Here is a 6,530-nt window from a genome sequence, read left to right as displayed (position 1 = left end):
CTTCTCCCGCGTACCGGAGCCCAGGCACCTCCACGGAGCCCAAAGTTCGAGCGGACCGCAGACCTGGAGTCTCCGGCCTCTCTGTCCCAGCCGATTTAGAGGTTTACTTCAAGAGAGAAAGGGCCGTTGGAGTTGTTTTCCCGACCGATTGTGGAAGGACAGTGCAAGTTTGGGGGGCTGGATAAATGTCATTAACGGGCCAAGATTCTTTTTCTTTTTATTTATTTATTTATTTCTGGATTATGAGTTGAGAGAGATTTTTATTTAATTGGACTGAGGGAGGGAGGACCAAGCATCAGTATTATTTTGAAAGCCCCTACGTGATTTGCCAGGGCAAAGAATCACTGTTGATAATTTCCTAAATGCAAAGTAATAAAAAGGACAGGAAAACATAAGGCTTTTCGAAACGGCTACTATTTTTAGAGAACGGTTTAAAGAAGCAAAATTGGGGATTGACAACAATACTGCTCATGTTTTCTCTGAAGCAATTAACTCATTTAGTAGCTTCTGGGATGAAATTACTTCTCTGACTCTCCCTGACGCTCCAACAAGAACCCCAATGCATTGTCCTGTTCCCCGCTCAGCCCTACACTGGAGTTAGGGAAGAGCGTTGCCCCAGAGTTTTTCCTCCTGTTCTCAGCTGCCACCTGGAGCCTGTCCCCCCAACACTGGCCTGTAACTGACATGGTGACAATGCTTGGCCTTTTACTGGAGGTGGCTTTGCATAGGGCTATCAAGTCCTTGCACATGCTTTAAGGGAAACTTTCTCCCCCAGTTCTAGGTAAGAACATGGAAGAAAATGCCCTATTCCTTAACTATTCACTTCCTTGAAGTGAGGAGGAGGGAAGAGGAACCTCTCCAGGTCTCCATAGGTCATTTAGCATTTTCCCTCCTCACTAGCTCAGGAGTCCATGTTCCCTCCCTTAGGACAAACATCATTTATAAAGTTTTGTTTTCATTATTACATTGTAAGAGTTTAAGCCAAGATTTTATATTCTCAGGGCTGGCCGTTTAGTTCAGTTGGTTAGAGTGCAATATTGTAACATTGAGGTCAAGGGTTCAGATCCCTATATCAAAGAGATGCCAAAAAAAAAAAAAAAAAAAGCCTTATGTTCTCTGGTTGGTACAGAAATATCCTGGCTATTTTTCATTAACCAGAAGTTATAACCCATAGAATTGATCTCCTTGCAAGACAAATTTAGTTTTCTACCTAACCAGTCTCCATGTTGACCTCAGGGTTTCTTCCAGAGTCGCACTCTTGCTTTTAAGTGCATCAGCTCCATTGGATAGTACTACTGTCATCTGGAAGTATTACACCTACTTAGTTAAGAAAGTGGTTATATATCCCATGTGCTGCTGGCTAAGACTTGTGCCTAGGACACCCTCATATAGCAAACCATTGTGGCTACTTACTAAAACATCTTAATGTTGTTATTTGAAACTCTACTTTAATCCTCCTGTTATACACTTATATTTGAATATAGGAGCAACGCTTTCCTATAGGTAAATTTTTGCTGATAGAATTACAAACAAATAAATCTTGGTGTTTTGGAATAATAATAAACACCAGTCTCTTGATGGATCTGCTGCCCAGTACAATGCTGCTTTGAACCTTGGACTTTGCTACCAACACAACATGCTGCCCTGCACCTCCAGGCTCCTCAAAGCCTCAGCTTTCTGTTTCGTCTGGCCTTGTGATTTTCATGGACCCAGAAGTCACCTCCACAACAGCAGTAATGAGAGCAAATGTAACAATTAGACCTCTTGTTCTTCCCCAGATTTCTTTTCTTTCATAGCTTTAGTGGAAATTTCAGAATCTGAAGTGCTGTGAGGTTGTGGCTAAAGTGTTCTTGAGGCTGGGATATGTTCCCAGCCCTGTTGCCATCTTGTTTGTGTGACTCAGGGCAAATCTTTTAATGAATCTTTTAGCATCTTCAGCAGTTTTCCCCTCATACAAATACAAGATACCTAATGTGAACTATTCTGAACTAATAATAAGAATAGCCAGTCCTTCCCTGGAAATTTTGAAGAGGTTTTCCTTCCTGCCATTATAACTTTGCAGCACTTGGTAAGGCAGCTGGTTTTCCTGCTCTGCTGGAAAATTTCACCCATGGTCTTGCATCATCTGAATCTCTCCTGGTTCCCTGTCTCTCATTTTTACATTTGATCAAGACCCTACTCTGAATGCTGAAGAGCCATGGCCCCAAATGAGACCAAAACAACAGGGAAAAATTGGCAGGACAGCATCTTTGTCTTTGCTGGATCCTCCCCTGTGAGGATTTAGTTCCTGAAAGTAAACCCATTTCACCCTACTGGACCCAATACTGCCCATTCCAGGTGAGGATGTGGATCTGGGTCAGCTTTTCTATATAGCTCTTACTTCTTGGTCTTAGGCAGTTAAAAGAACAAACCTTAAAAGTACTATGAAGCCATGTGAGAAAAAAAAATTCAGATGCATCCTCTGAAAACCCTCAATAATCACGTTAAGGAAAAGTAGTCAGGAGCATGACCTTGTTGTAGGACTGACCTGGGTTAGAATCTCCTCAATCTTCACTTTCCAGCTGTGGCAAATTACTTAATCTTTCTGGGTTTTGTTTTCTTTAACTACGAAAGGGGATAATATCATATGGTTATTGTGAGGATTAAATGAAATCTTGAGTGAAATGCCAGCACCATGACAGGCACATAGTGTGATAAAGGGATGCAATTATTGTTACCTAAGAAGATTGAGGATAAGGCAAGAATAATTAGTTCCTTAATATGGTTTACCTCAAAGTACTATCTGGTAAGGGAAAGACTCACCAATAATAGCCCAGTTTGAGAAGTAAAGTCAAAATGCCCATAGTTCTGTGTATTTGTTCCTCTTCTTCCCTAAAACCTTTATCCTGAACTCCAGACTGATGTATCCAATTCCCAACTCCACATCTCACTTGTCTGATAGGAATCGAAAACTCAGCCTACCCAAAACAGAGCTCCTGCTCTTCCTATCAAAACTATTCCTCATACATTATTCCTTCTCTTCCCTCATCCCAATTCAACATTTCCTGTTTCTACTGTGGCCACACTGGTACAAGCACCATCCTTCTGTGATTGGATTACTTCAACAACCTCCTAACTGGCTATCCCATTTTTGCCCTTTCTACCTTTAGTCTATTTTCTTTTATTTTAAAGATGACCTTAAGGGGATCTTAACTCTTGACTTGGTGTTGTCAGCACCACACTCTCCCAAGTGAGCTAACCGGCCATCCCTATATAGGGATCCGAACCCGTGGCCTTGGTGTTATCAGCACCACACTCTCCCAAGTGAGTCACAGGCCGGCCCTTTAGTCTATTTTCTTTTATTTTAAAGATGACCTTAAGGGGATCTTAACTCTTGACTTGGTGTGTCAGCACCACACTCTCCCAAGTGAGCTAACCGGCCATCCCTATATAGGGATCCGAACCCGTGGCCTTGGTGTTATCAGCACCACACTCTCCCAAGTGAGTCACAGGCCGGCCCTTTAGTCTATTTTCTACATAGCAGCCAGAGGGATCCTGTTAACATGGAAGGCAGGTCATGATACGTTGTTCAGAGCCCTCCAAATTTCCATGTCCCTCCTTACAGAAACCAAACTAATTTTAGTAACCTATAAGGCGTGGGAGGAGCTGCCCACCTCCCTAACTCTCTGACCTCATCTCCTCTCACTCTTACTCCAAAACTACTCTGTTCCAAACTCCTTACTGGTCCTTGAGAATTCCAGTCATGCTCACATCTCAAGGCCTTTGCCCTTGCTCTTCTTTCTGCTCAGAACACTCTTTCCCCAGATATCCCAATAGCTTGGTTCCTCATCTTCTTTGGGTCTTTATTCCAAGATCTCAGGCATTCTCTCACTGCTCTACTTAAAATTACAACATCCCCTCCCCCCCCACCCCCCAGAACTCCCTGCTCACCTTCTGTATTAGTCTGTTTCAGATGCTTATAACAGAAATACCCAAAACTGGGTAATTTGTAAAGAAACAATATTTATTGCTTACGGTTTTGGAGGATGGGAAGTCCGAAGTCCAGGGAATACATCTGGTGAGGGGCCTTTTTCTGGTGGTGACTGTCTAGTGATGCAGGGTATCACACAGTGAAATGGCTGAGCAAGAGAGAGCTCAGCTTCTCATTTGCTCTCCTTCTAAAGTCATCAGAATCATGCCTATTACCACCCATTAAGCCATCAATTTATTACTCCATAAATGGATCAATCCATTCACTAGGGCTTGGTCCGCATAATCTGATCACCCCTTAAAGGCCCCGTCTTTCAGTTACCATAATAAGATTTCCCACACTCAACACTGTTACAGTGGGGATTAAGCTTCAATGAGTTTTGGGGGGGATATTCAATCCACTGCAACTTCCTTCCATTATTTTTCTCCATAGCATTTACCACCACCAGACATATATCTTTAGTTTATTGTCTGTCTCCAGTAGCCACCCCCACCCCTATCTCTACTAGGACAGCAGTTTATCAGCTTTGTTCATTCCTGTGTCCCCAGCACCTCATACAGTACCTGTCACACAGTAGACACTTCACACAGTTACTCAATGAAGGAATGACTTCCCAACAAGATGCCTAAAAAGTGGGAAGATAACTTTAAAGACTACTCTAGGCCGGCCCGTGGCTCACTCGGTAGAGTGCGGTGCTGATAACACCAAGGCCACGGGTTCGGATCCTATATAGGGATGGCTGGTTTGCTCACTGGCTGAGCGTGGTGCTGACAACACCAAGTCAAGGGTTGAGATCCCCTTACCAGTCATCTTTAAAAAAAAAAAAAAAAAAACTTTAAAGACTACTCAACCCAACAACCTCTTTTCTCTATAGATAGAGCCTGCTTTATTTATGGTGGCCAGCCAGTCCCAGGATCCAAACCTTTGATCCTGGTGCCACAAGGTAGCAGTCTAACCAACTGAGCCATCCAGCCGGCCATGATGTTTTATTTTAGAATGCTTATGGGTTTTTCTTGCAGCAGACTTCTTTGATCCCATAATGTAGATTTTAGGCTATTAAATCAGGTTACCTTCCCTAAGGGCCTATTGACAGGGACACCAGGTGGCTGGGACCAGCAAGCCTTTCAGTGTAAACAAGCCACCTGGGAACTTGGAGCTGGCCACTGGAGGGACATTAGCTGGAAGATTTTGTCCGTCTTTTTTTTTTTTTTTTTATAAAAGATGACCGGTAAGGGGATCTCAATCCTTGGCTTGGTGTTGTCAGCACCACGCTCAGCCAGTGAGCAAACCTGCCATCCCTATATCGGATCCGAACCCGTGGCCTTGGTGTTATCAGCACCGCACTCTACCAAGTGAGCCACAGGCCAGCCCTAGCTGGAAGATTTTGGAAGCGAGTTGCAAACCGAAATCTGTGCTGCTCTGTTTCCCACTAGATTTCTGATTTGTAGTTTCATTTTTCCTTCTAGCTTCTCTGTGACCTTGCACAAGCCACTCTTGGCCAGATTTATTGGCTGAGATCTAGCGAGGTCCTGTGGAAGCTGGGTGGATTTTCCTTTATGGATCGGGACCCTGAACCTTTAACACAGATGCTGTCTGCATGGTATTCTTGAGCTTGGGAGGCCTAATTTGGAAACCCATTAGAAGGAAAAGGGTGTCCCTGACGTACTGCTTCTCTAATTCGAGTGCTTCTATTCTCCTATTCTCAGCTCTCAAGTAGAAGAGCTACGCTCCCTTGGTGGGAAGGGCCGGGAGCCAGGGCCTTTTGTGGGCGCACAGCCAGCAGCTTCTTCCCCCAGCTGCTCAGACTTATGCCCGAACGGGCTTCCTTCCATTTCCCTGATACTAACGGACAATAAGGCAGCCTTTTTATTTTATTTTATTTTTTGGCGGCTGGCCGATATAAGGCTAAGCTTTAACTGAGCTAACCGGCCAGCCCTCACTAAGGTAGCCTTGAGCTAGGTAGATGAGGGCCATACTCCACCTGCTTACGCAAACCTCGAGAAAGACAAGCCAACAACAAACGCTTTCCTCAACTTCGAGGAAAGCGCAAGAGGAGGAGCTGCCTTAGGGCAGAGGCCAAAACCACAAACCCCATCATGCCCCGCGGATCGACGGGGAAGTGAACCCTCTATTGGACGGCAGCGAGCAGCGTGACCTTACGCCCCGCCCTAGAAAGCAAGCCCCCTACGCGCGGGGCACGGCGGGAGTGGAGTCGGCGGGACCGGGTTCTGTACTCCATCTCCCGGCGGGCCCAGCGCTGAAGGCGGCGGCGCGGCGCCTTTGTGGAAGCGGCGGCCCCGCGCGAAGGAAGTTCCGGTTTCTACGGCGCTGTGTCGGTGGCGGCGGCGAAGGAGAAGGTGGAGGGGACCGCGGAGGCTTCGCTCCCTTGGTAAGGGCCTGGGGCGGGAGAGAGGGCGTGCCGGAGCCTGCGGAGATAGAGCTAGCGGACGGGGCCGTCCTGGACGTCGTGCCCCTCGCGGCCTGGAAGCCGTGGCTTCGGTGTCGCGGGGCGGCCGCGGCTTTGCTTGTGAAGAAAAGAGCCGAGTGGCGGTGTGGTGAA

General features: G+C 46.0%; 1 protein-coding gene across 1 annotated transcript in view; it reads left to right on the top strand.

The window, feature by feature from the left end:
• Positions 1-6,331: 6,331 nt before the first annotated feature.
• Positions 6,332-6,530, top strand: part of RBM6 (RNA binding motif protein 6) — a gene marked incomplete at its 3' end in the record, with an annotated part of 98,596 nt that continues 98,397 nt past the window's right edge. Inside the window, exon 1 of the mRNA XM_008571539.1 lies at positions 6,332-6,359. The remainder of the gene's footprint in view (positions 6,360-6,530) is intronic.

The sequence above is a fragment of the Galeopterus variegatus genome, unplaced genomic scaffold, assembly GCF_000696425.1.
Source record: "Galeopterus variegatus unplaced genomic scaffold, G_variegatus-3.0.2 Scaffold701, whole genome shotgun sequence".
In the NCBI taxonomy this organism is placed as follows: Eukaryota; Metazoa; Chordata; class Mammalia; order Dermoptera; family Cynocephalidae; genus Galeopterus; species Galeopterus variegatus.
Note: the sequence above shows the minus strand (reverse complement) of the source record. Positions and strands in the feature narration are given on the sequence as shown.